General features: G+C 48.4%; 1 long non-coding RNA gene and 1 other non-coding gene across 2 annotated transcripts; both read left to right on the top strand.

Moving 5' to 3' along the window:
- The first annotated feature begins 4,084 nt into the window (after positions 1-4,084).
- On the top strand, positions 4,085-11,680 carry LOC122727400. The gene is made up of 4 exons (XR_006353136.1): positions 4,085-4,152; positions 7,846-7,897; positions 10,170-10,283; positions 11,307-11,680. It is a non-coding gene; the product is annotated as an uncharacterized LOC122727400 (long non-coding RNA).
- Positions 7,951-8,027, top strand: LOC122730264. Its single transcript, XR_006353455.1, has one exon. It is a non-coding gene; the product is annotated as a small nucleolar RNA SNORD93 (small nucleolar RNA).
- Positions 11,681-11,761: the final 81 nt, after the last annotated feature.

An 11,761-nucleotide genomic window follows, 5' to 3' on the forward strand; every position in this document is an offset into this window, starting at 1 on the left:
ACTTGACCCCAACTGCCTTAAAGATCAGAGGTCATCTCCAGTGATCCTGATATATATCTTGCTATTGAACCCAGTTAGCTCTGGAGAGAGTGAGGCTGGTGACTTTGCACAGTCCTCTCTCACTTAAATACAATTCACTGCAAGTCATGACGTCACCTCCCGATGTTGTGGTCCTCTTTGAGAATGAAGGACAAACCACAACAACTACCTCTTTACTCCAGAATTGAGACTTGATTGAAGTCAATCTGAGTTTAGCTGCTGTTATTAGTTAAGTTGTCAGAGGCAGTGTGGTGCAGTGAATAGAGAGGCTAGGCTCAAAGCCAGCAAGACCTGAGTTCAAGTCCTCCCAGACTTATCCTGGCTGTGGGACCCTGCTCAAGTCAGCTTCCCAGAGCCCTGGGTAGCAGAAGAAGTGCCACCTTGCATAAGTATCGAGAGTTTCTGCCAAGCTGCATTGTACAAGGCTCCTCTTTCAAATGAAAGCCTAGGTCCTGTCCCCACCTTTGCAGGCTTGCCTGGTTCTCCCATTCCCTTGCATCACATCAGTGGGATGCTCTCAGGGACACCTGGTTATGGCCAAGTCCTAATAGATTTCATGCCCAGACCTCTCCCAGAGTCCTTCTAATCAGCCTTAGTATGTTCTCATTTCATAGTCAAATCCTCCATTGAGTAGCACGCCCATCAAGAAATAACTGATTTGATAATGAATGACTTCATAGGCTGAGGGGCTAATCCCCCAAGCAAATGAGCATGAACAGTATTTTGAAATGGATTAGCTTCTGGCCCAGACGACTGTTGAGTTTGATGGCAGGACCTCCATTTGGAAATGTCCAGCAGGCAGCTGGGGATGAGGGGCTTGGGAGTCAGCTCCATGCTTTTGAAGCCAAGAGAGCAGATGAGATTTCTGCAGATTTCCCAAGGACAAAGTGTAGCAAACCCCCAGTGACTGAAACCCAAGAGGATGCCCACTTTCTGGCCAGGAGAAGGAGCTGAGAGGGGAGACAGATGGAACGGGCAGGAAGGAAGAGAATCAAGATCCTGTGGGGTGACACAGTCCACAGAGGAGAGGGAGGCTGTGGCACCAGGGGCGGCGGAGCCCCTGGCTCTGGGTCAGGTGAGCCACGAGAGGGCGGGTCACAGATGAAAATGGAGGCACAGAACACTGCCCAGAAAGCCGAGGTGTTGGATGCAGTTGATAAATCTTTGTCGGTCGATAGATTCTTTGAGAGGAAACAGGCCAATATAAATGACTTTTTATACACTTACAGTATGTTTCGGTTGTGGATTTCAGGAGTAGATGTGCCATTATAGGCCATGACAAGGTTTCCAAGAAGCTGGAACAGCTGTTGAGCTCTATATACTAAGGGGGCCGCAAAGTGAGAGGACGGAATGTTACCGGCTGGTTTCCATAATGTTAGCCCAGCATTTATGGTACACATGAGTCATGGCTGTGCTGTATGGAGATTAAGCAGAATCCCAGGGCCTCACACTCTGCCTCTCCTCTTTCTCCACACAGGCGTTCTAGAAAGGAATTTTTCCAGTAGACTACTGAGACTTCTGCTTTCTAACAAGCTGGTTTTTAATACTGGAAGCTCCTCCCCAGTGACAACTTTGTGCTTAATACCCATTTGCTCAGAAAAAAGGGGGACCATGCCCTGGGTCCTTGTCCAAAAAGACATAGCAGTGCCTATGGCCTGTGCTCTGAATCCCTTCTGGGCCTAGCAGCCCTGGCCACTGCTGGGCTCTGTCCTTTGAAGCCTCTGGAGCCTCTGTTCTAAGGAAGTGCCCCAAGCTCCCTCCCTAGCCTTCTGCCAGCATCACTCCTGACCCCCTGGGCAGCTCTTCCTGGCCATGCACACCGACATTCTTTTTTGTCCTTTTCCCCATTAGAAGGTAAGATCCCCAAGGGCAGGGATTGTCTTTCATTTTGCTCATCCAAAGAGTCTGTGCTTAACCAACCCTTACTAACCTGGGGAAAAATGTGTTTTCTTTCCTCATCTCAACACAGCTAGTCCAGGAAGAGGGCAGACATATTTCTTTTCCACGACTTTCAGCTTTTGCAATGGTTTCTTCGGGTTTGAAAGCAGGTTTCCAATGTGTTTTTTTTTAAAGATAGCTGTGTATATGTATATATACATATTTATATACATTCTATGTATGTCTCTGTGTATATACATACATATGCACATACATTTTTAACAACTGAACCAAGAATACACAGAGTACACAGAAAAGTGGAGCCATCACACAAATGCCATTGGTTATTGCTGACGAGACCAAACAATGGCTAGTGCTTACTTATATTTGTACCAAACAGTAAAGAGCAAATAAGTCTGCATTTGACGGTAGTTTCCCTCATGCAGGGCTTCTCACTCAGCTTCACATACTCACAAGCTGGGTGACCTTGGACACAGTCACTTCACCTCTGCTTGCCTCAGTTTCCTCAGCTATAAAATGGGAATAATAATATCACCTACCTTCCAGGGTTGTTGTGAGGATCAAAGGAGATATTTGTAAAGCGTGTAGGATAGTGCCTGGCACATAGTGAGCAGTGTTTGAGTGCTGCTTGTGGTTATTGATGTTGTTATCATTATCATCATCGTTGTTGTGGTGGTGGTGGTGAGATGGCTCCCTTGGGCAGTGCTGTGAAGTCCATGGAGCCCTTCTCAGAATCATGTTTTTAAGCGTGTAAAATAAAATACACAAGACTACAAAGAAAACCAGTTATATCAAAATACAATTAGCAAGATAAGGATACTTCAAAACCCTGATCAAAAAGAAACTCACAGAATTTTGGGCAGTCACTGGGTGGTGACTAATCTGGCAGCTGGAAAGGAGAGGGTTAGGAGAGACGTGATTAGGAAAAAATGCCAACAACTCCTACGAAGATAAGCCTACACCAGCCTCCCACCTGCTTTCTGATGCCTTAAACCCCTTTCCTAATTTCCCAGTTGTTAGTTCTCCTTCTCTTTTCCCTTTTCAAAGTTCAGGATCGGAGACTTTAGAAAAAGGGCCTCAGAGCTCATAAAGCCCAAATTTTCCACATTTTACAGATGAGGAAACTGAGCCCCTGAGAAGAGCCGGCCACAACTGCGCAATAGCAGAAGTAGGCTCTTTTACTTCACTTAACTTGTATTTGTTATTTACAGAGCCGTACACATAATAGACCTTCTCTAAGAATGCTTGTTGCATTTAACTGAATTGTTCGAATTGAAATTGCTTTGGGAGAACGAGGTTTTTGATTGCATGACCAGAGAGAAGGCTGAGAATGCAGCCACACCAGAAATCTAGCTACGAGTTCCCACCGTGGTAATGATGACTGACGTCAGCCCCTTACTTGGGAGCAGTTTTGAGAGAAGGGGGTTCGAAATCGGAAGGCCAGGCTGGCCCTAGAAATGAGCTCGCTCCTACAGCTTCACTCACTTTTGGCCTCAGGCCAACCCTGATTCCAGCCTCAGAAATAGCGCTGGAAGTGGGAGTCCTGTCTCAGACCCTTGAGGAATGGGCAATCCTGAGTAAATCATTTCCCCCTCTCGCCCTTAGTTTCCCCATCTGTCAACAGAAGGGTTTGGGCTGGTTTCTCTCTATGGTCCCTTAGAGCTAGGAGTCTAGTGTTTCAGAGCTCCCCAGAGCCACAGAGCTCCTTTGGTGCAGATAGCGGCCACACTCATCCTATAAACTGGCCTCTCGTCAGTCCGGGCCATCCCAGTTTAGCCAGAGAGAAAGGCTCAAGGGGTAGCGGCTCGGCCGATCGGTGATGTCATTGAAGGCCGGAGACAGCAGGGGGCAAGCGAGAGTTAGTTTCGCGAGCTCTTCTCGGGACTGGGACTGAGGCCGGCCAGAGCTTTGGAAAGTCAGCACAAAGTCCCGGGGGCTAGGGCGGGGAACTTGGGCCACAGGCCGAGGGGCGGGGGCCCTTGGGAGGCGGAGCTGGGGGGAGGAGGGGGTGCTTCCGCCTGGCCCCGCCCGGGCGCCTCTGCAACCTCATGGCCAGATGCGAGCAGCTGGCTCCACTGGGCACCCTGGCGCGCCTGGGCGCACGGCCACCACGTCTCCAAGGCACCGGACACTTTTCAGGGGCAAGCTCTGGGGCGGGCGGGGGGGGGCGGTCCACGGGCCCCCTACGCCCTTTCCCAGAGCGGGGTCTCACTGGTGAGTAATTGGGCTCAGCCTTCCTGTCCCAGGTCCCTTCGGCCTCTTTCCTGCCATCCCTGCACTCCTAGTGAACCGCTCCCCCTCCAACCACCTTAAGTGGGCTTCAGCTCCCCCAAGGAGCCAAAGGGGGGGGGACGGGGGCGGGGTACAGAGTTGGGCGGGGGGGGGGGGGGAAGGTGGCCCGCTGCATGGCCCTTCCTGCACCAGGCCCTAGGAGCCTAATCTGGGAGGAGCCCACGCACGTGGGGCCCCCGGGGCCAGCAGCTCCTCGACCCCTTTCCCAAGGAGAAAAGCCACGGGGTGCCCTGAGCCCCTCTGCCTCTTTTCCTCAAAAGGGAGGCCACGTGCTACCCTGTCCCCTAGGTCCCTTTTACCAAGGAGGGAGACCACGTGGGGTTCCGTGTCCCTCACCCCCTTTCTCAAAGAGGAGGCCTCATAGTGATCTGAGCCCCCACATCCTCTTTCCCAAAGATGGATGGCACACGGGGGCCCCGACCCCTAAAGAGAAGTAACTTGGTTCTTTGAGCCCCTCTTTCCTTCCCACCCCAGAGAGCCCACGTGGCAGCAGAAGCCCCTTTCCCCAGGTCCCACGTGGTGCTCGGGGCTCCTGCGTGCCCCTTCCTCCAAACCCACGTGGTGCTTGGGCTCCAAGGCCCTTGTGCTCCCCAGTATCATGCCCCCACCCCCTCAAAGCCCTTAGGGCTGAGACCTCTCCTTAGCCCTTTCTCTTCTACGACATAGGGTGCCTTTACAGCCCAGTCGGCCTTGGGTCCTGGATCACAGGATCTACCCCTTAGGGAGGAACGAGAGCATTGTATCCTGGCCTTACAGAGTCAAAACCACATGGGGCCCTGCCGATCCCCATTTCCAGGGGGGACTGGACTATGTGAACACTGTCTCCTCCTGCCCCCGCCCCCCATTTTAAAGGCAGCTTAATTACCCCTTCTCTGAGCCATGATTTTTCTCAGCTTTTGTCTGTTCTCCCCAAGTAGAAGGTAAAGCCCATGGAGTTAGCTAGTGTCTCTGCTAGAAAGGTCATGTCTCTTTCTCTGGCTGGACAGCTGAGCTCTGAAAACAGTTGCACTGGCCTTCCCGGGCAGTGATTTTGACGTGCTCCCAGGAGCACCTTCTGCCCCTGCAGCCTCCTAGCCAGGATTCCTGTGCCCGGAGCACAGTGGATTGAATTGGATTCCTTGTCTGGGCCTCAGTTTCCTTATCTGTAAAAGCAGAGGGTTGTGCTTAGGTGATCTCAGATCTCTTCTAGCTCTAAGTGCTGTGATCTTAGGAAGGCATAGACAGGATGACGTTTGGGTCATGAAATGGGGGAAAGGCTTCGAGATGTAGAGTCAGGAGCCCAGCCCTCCCACAGTTTTGTAACCTAATCTGGGCTTCCTCAGTAGCCCGAGCTGCCTTGCCTCTTCAGAACCCGGGAAGCCCCCCAACCCTCCGAGTCTGAAGAAGAGTTTTAGCTCAGCTGAAACTTGGCACTGCCTGGGGCCCTCGATTCCCTCATCTGTGAAATGAGGGAGCGGGAGGAAATGCCCTCTAAGGCCACTCGTGGTCCTAAATTCTATGATCCTGAAATCCATTTTGCCAAATCTCTCAAGCCATTTTCCTGTGCGTTAAGTCCAGCCTTGAATAATAGAGATAATTACCCCCCCACCACGGAGCTGGGAGGGTAAAAGCCCCGGTGATTGGAGCAGCATTCAGCTTGAGAAGAAAGGGTCCTTACAAACAACAGGCAGCTGATTTCTCCTACACAGTCACTTACAGCCTGTTTGCTATTGTGTGGTTTGGTTAAATGGGGGTCTGGGAGCGAATGCCCCCTGCCAGAGCTCTTAAGCACAAACTCTTTAAGCGGGGAGGGAGAGAAAGGGAGAGGTGTGTGTTAGGAACTCGAGCGAAGGAAATCATGAAGCAGTCATTTTCTGGTCAGCATGGTGGCCCGACCTGCTGGGACACTGGACAGAGTGGGCTTGGGGGAAGTTGTGCCCTGGAAACTGACTGTTGGGCCAAGGCTCAGAATGGGCCATCGCAGCACACTTTGACTTCCCCTGGACACAGATCATGCCCCTCCGATGTGCCCTGGGATCACGGGTTACCGCCCAGGAAGGCTCCTTTGAGATCTTCCCGGCCATGGGTTTTAATTTGGGCTCCACAGACTGCTTCGATTTTAAGGGATTCATAAACTTAGATAGGGGCAAACCCCGCATCTTTATTTTCACTAACTTCTGACTGAATTGAGCATTTCCTTCAACTCTGAAAGAACACATTCTGACAAGGGGGCCCCGGTCTTCACCAGACTGCCCATGAGTTCTGGGAGGGCAGAGTTAGCCCAGTGAAGTTAGAGCACAGCGACCCCAGAGTTTGCATCTGAGGCTCTGTTACTGGGTTTGAAAAAAAATGAAGGGGGGAAAACCCCACAGCCCCTCATTCCCCTCATGCTTCTAGGCTGTAACCCAAAGAAAGCCTGCATCCGGATCTTCTTGGAGAAGCTTTGCCCTTTGGCTAGATGGTTTTCTTCTGTAATAGTGGTGTGTATAGCCTACCGGGGATTCCAGTGCAGGCTGATCTGGAAAGGGAAAGCAAGAGGAATCTGACTCTGGCCAGGCCAACTCCCAGTTCAGTGGCCCCCTGGAGACCAGGATCTGGGAGTGGGGAGTGGGGGCAGCGCCCGCACCCCCCTCCCCCCCCAGCTCTTTTCTCTTGGCTAAATGGACTTGCCTAGAGTTTCAAGTGGAGTCCGTATTTCAGAATTTTGTGCTAAAGGTAGAGGGGGGGGGGAGTGGAATAAGCTCTGCCCTGGGGGAACCTCTCCTACTTGGGAGATTGATAAGATCCTAAGGCATTTTCTTTTGGGTGAAGGACGACTTCTGGGAAGGAACTTGAAGATAAGAGGCTGAATTCCAGTTCAGCCCTTTCTGGCCTCCACCATTGGGCAATGGGCTTGCTCTTGGGCCTCACTTCTGTGAAATGGGGGAATTCCACCAATTCATTAGATTGTAAACTCCCTCTGGGCAGGGACTGTCTTGCCTTAAACACCTACCATCAACCAGGCAATGGGCTAAATGCTGGAGATAGGAGAACAAGGGACTTATATTTTTTAAAATTTCATTTTCATTCTCAACTTAACACCAAAGAAAATGGGCAGTTTCATCTGTGTAAAAGAACAGAAGAAGGACCATCCAAGAAACTACAGGTCTCTGTTGTGTGCAGCCGGCTTGGCTTCTCTTAGGGAAAGCATCAGTTAAGCCTGTAGCTTTCAAAGTTGAAGGGATTTAGCATCTCCTGGGGGAGATGTCCCTGTAGAAGAGCCATAGCCAGTTTTTCCCAGGGCCTCACATTGGAATCCTGGGACGCGTGGTAGACACACCCTCTGCAGAAATGATAATTATGTTCTTGGTAGGATGAGCATGGAATACCATGCAGAATGGTAAGGCTGAAGTGGCCCCAGACATGGTGAACTCTCTTTACTCACCAGACATGTAGGTTGGAGCTTGGGTGCTGGGTCAGATGACCTTGTGAATTAGCCTTTGGGCTGTTTTGGTTTTTTTAAGACCACAAGAAAGCAGCATGTCTCAGGCCAGGAAAAGCTAGACTAATTTTGGCCATTGAATATCACTGCTTGGCTTCCTGCATTCACACCTGAACAAAAGCGTAATGTTCTTCATTTTCTTCTTTTTGTCCTAGGCTCCATGAAGGAAAACAAGGCTGGCTTATGGTGAATTTCCAGTCATTTCAGGTATGGGTCAGAGGGGTGTAATTTAACCTGGGCTCTAAGGGGAATAGAATACTTGGCCAAGGATGAAAAACACAGTCTGATTGGGCATAGTTCATATGCTCTGATGGGTTAAAGGATTTACCTGAGGCCAAATGAACATTCTTCTAGATATTTAAGATGTTGGGAAAATGAGAAAATCTGCTTGACAGTGAGATCAGTTTAGCACAAAAATGCCAAAAACCAAACAGCAATGGCTCTCATTTAAAAAAAAAAAAACTCAGTAGGGCAAATTTTCCACCCTCATCACTCAAATGTTCTGTAAATGTGAATTTTCCAGGTAAGTAACTCAGCGTTTTTAGCATCACTGCTTGGTGGGCCTTTTTTTTTTAAGCTTTTTCAGAGTCATAGACCATTTTCCTGATTTAATAAGTAGAGTGTTAAGAGAATGACTGCCTTTTCTTTCTTCTTTTTTTTTTTCCAAATTTTATTTATTTTATTTTTCCATTTCCATGTAAAGGTAGTTTTCAACATTCATTTTCATAAGATTTAGAGTTCCAAATTTTTCTCCCTCCCTCCCTTTCCTCCCGTTCAGATCGCAACCAGGTTATATATGTATAATCCACAAGTGTTCTTTTTATTAGTTCCTTGGGATTGTCTTGGATCATTGCACTACTGAGAGTAGTTAAGTCATTGACATTTGTTCATTGGACAATACTGCTGTCACTATGCACAATGTCCTCCCAACTCTGCTCACTTCACTATATATCAATGTTCATTAGTCTTTCCAGGTTTTTCTGGGATCGTCCTGTTTGTCATTTCCTATAGTACATGACCATTCCACCACAATCGTATAGCACAGCTTCTTCCATCATTCCTCAATTGATGGACATTCCCTTGATTCTCAATTCTTAGCCTCCACCAAGAGTTGCTATAAATATTTTTTGTACAATTTTTCCCCCTTTTCTCTTTTTCATGATTACTATTGTTAACTGTTTCCCTTCCCCATGATATTTATTCTATTATCCATCTTCTTTCATCCTATCACTCTTCAAAAGGATTTGCTTCTATCTGTCTCCTCCTTTTCCTTTTGCCCCTCTCTCTTTATCCCCTTCCCCTCCTATTTTCCTGCAGGGTTAGAGGGATTACTCCACCCAATTGATTGTATACATTCCTTTCTTGAGCCAATTCTAATGAGATTGAGGTCTTTGAGCCAATTCTAGAGTGTTTGGTTTATTTACCCCAGATTAAATAGATTACTCCACCCAGTTGGGTGTGTCTATTAGTCCCTCCTTGAGGCAGCTTTGTTGAGTTTAAGGTCTTTGAGCCTTTTGTGATGAGTGTAAAATTCATTTACTGCTCTGCTCCTCTCCCACCTCTTCCCCCACTTCATAAGCCTTTTCCTGTTTTTTTTTTCATGTAGGATTTCACCTCTGCCCTTCCCCCTCCCCCAGTGCATTTCCCATACCCCTCAATTTAACCCTAAGGATGTCATCATGGGGCAGCTAGGTGACACAGTGGACAAAGCATCACCCCTGGACCCAGGAGAATCCCATGACTGCCTTTTTCTTGAAGATTATTATGATCAGTCACTGGGCTCTGGCACACAGTGATCGTGTCTTCTCAGAGATTGTTGAACTTTGTAGAACTTGTGCCATGTCACTAAATGACCCTCAGGCCTCTCTGGTTGTCTTTTATGTGCACAAAAATCTTGTACGTATGAGGTATATTTGAGTCCCATGCTAAGGGTGAGTGGATGTGCTTCCTTTTCCTGGTCGCCACCTCTGTCTGAGGCTTAAGTCCTTGGAAAGCACTACATGGCATCTCATCAGCCCTTGCTACCCTTGGGTATAAGAGGGCAACCTGCAGACTGATCCAGGTCACTAGGTAACCCAGTGGTGACTCGAGTTAAACCGGGGCCTGACAAAGACCAGAGTAGCAAGAGCTGAGGTTTTATCGCTGCAGCTCCTGTGGGGCTTGGCTTTGGGGCATCCCTTTGGTGTGTGGCATTTCCAGAAGGTTGTCATTGCTGGAAACTCAAAGGCCAAGGCAAGCAAGCCCCACCCAGGAAGATCTGGAAAAAAGGAAGCCACCTCAGCCTTAAATGGACCTCTTGTCTTTATGCTAGAACTTGGCTAGTTGGCAGGGCGATCAGTCAGTTTAGCCAGAGAAGTCATTGAATGTCATTGAGTCACTTCAACCAAGCGCTCAGTGAAGAGCGCTGAGCAATCGTCTTACGGCTCCTCACAGTACCCCATAGACCCAACACATAAGAAATGACATTTTTCCTTTCTAGCTCTGGTTCCCTGATGAGAGAGAAGCTAAGAAGCCGCTAGAAGGGACAAGATACTAACAAGAAGTGGTGCCCAAAGAGGCCCTTATTGGAGCCCTGGGATTAGAGGAAGTTGAGGTGAGTCAAAGGTCAGAGATGCCCTGGGTCCTCAAGGCCAAGGTCTCCAGGTAAGTATGGCAGTGCTGGGGCTGGGACCTCTGTCATTGGATCACTCTATTCCCCCCACCGCCCCCCAACAGGCCGTGCTGTTCTGAGCCTTTCTAAGGGGAATTTTAGGTACTTCTGCAATTCCAGTTGGAAAAGAACATGGCTAATCTAGACCAAAGCATCCTCAAAAAGGCCAACACAGTGAGGCCAAGACCAGTAAAGGAACCTCTTCTAGGCTCTGGTTTCTATAACCCAGCCTCCTTGAGAACTGAGCCAGAAGAGGCCTTAGAGACCTCTTTACAGATGAGGAAATGAAGGGTGAGGTCACCCCTGGCGGGACCAGAGGCCTTTTGCCTCCTAGTCCAATATCCTTCCTATTGTGAAAGAGGCCTCAGCTGCCAACACATCCCCAGGGCACTTGGGAGAAGGAGGTGCCTTCATGTCTGTGGCCAGATGGGTTCCCAGTTCTAGTCAAAACCTACTTGGCGATTCTCGTCTCTTCCATTTCTCTTGGGCCTCTTGCTCCATTTTTCTGAAATGCTCTGGGCACGAGCAGGATTCTAGGACCAAATGGGGATCTCTGCTGTGCCCAGTGCAGGCAGAAAGGCAAAGAGGAGCCGGGTCAGCTCCCAGGAGAGTCTAAGATCCTTGAGGGCACAGACTGTTTGGTTGGCATAAAAAACCCCTTTATTTATACTTTGTGTTTGTCTAACCTATCAAGTTATACATGTTGAGGATTACTTAAGCAGCAAGTGACAGCTATTTAAATATGAAAATGAAAGATGAGCAAAGATTATCTGTATCATTGCTGATGTTCTGAGCTTATAAAATACAAATAGCCTTTTTTATTTCCTGATTGTCATGTTTCTGTAGTACTCAGCATACCTAAACGTTTGTGCATAGTTGCATAAGGAATATTTAACTTTTTAACTCCCCCCCCCCCAATACCAAACATCTTATACCTTTTTGCATTTTATCCTACTTATTTTTCAGAGAGGTAGCCAGGAAAAGTATCAATAGGAAACACCAGAAGGTGCTGAGCAAAAGTGGTATTGAAATATTGGTGGTTAACAAAGTGCTTTGCATATTGTGGGCACTTAATAAATGCTTGATCCTGAATTTGTAACCTGGTGTCTTGGTGAGAGCTCTGAATTCAGTCAGAAAACTGAGTTCAGCCCTTGACTGGACACCAGCTATGACCTTGGACATGTCACTCAAAGCCTCTCTGGCTTCCTTCACAGCTCCTGGGAGGCTTCCCTGAAGCCCCCACCCCCCCAATCAAATTACTTTGCTTTTACTTGGTATGTACTCTGTGTTTTAACAATATGCCTGTATCCATTCTCCTTTCCTCTCCACAATATAAACTCCTTGGGACTATCAATAGAAGGAGTTGAATAAACCCTCTGATTGACTTAACCTGTGTCTTGACTTCCTCATTTATAAAACAA

The sequence above is a fragment of the Dromiciops gliroides genome, chromosome 5 (assembly GCF_019393635.1).
Source record: "Dromiciops gliroides isolate mDroGli1 chromosome 5, mDroGli1.pri, whole genome shotgun sequence".
Taxonomy (NCBI): Eukaryota; Metazoa; Chordata; class Mammalia; order Microbiotheria; family Microbiotheriidae; genus Dromiciops; species Dromiciops gliroides.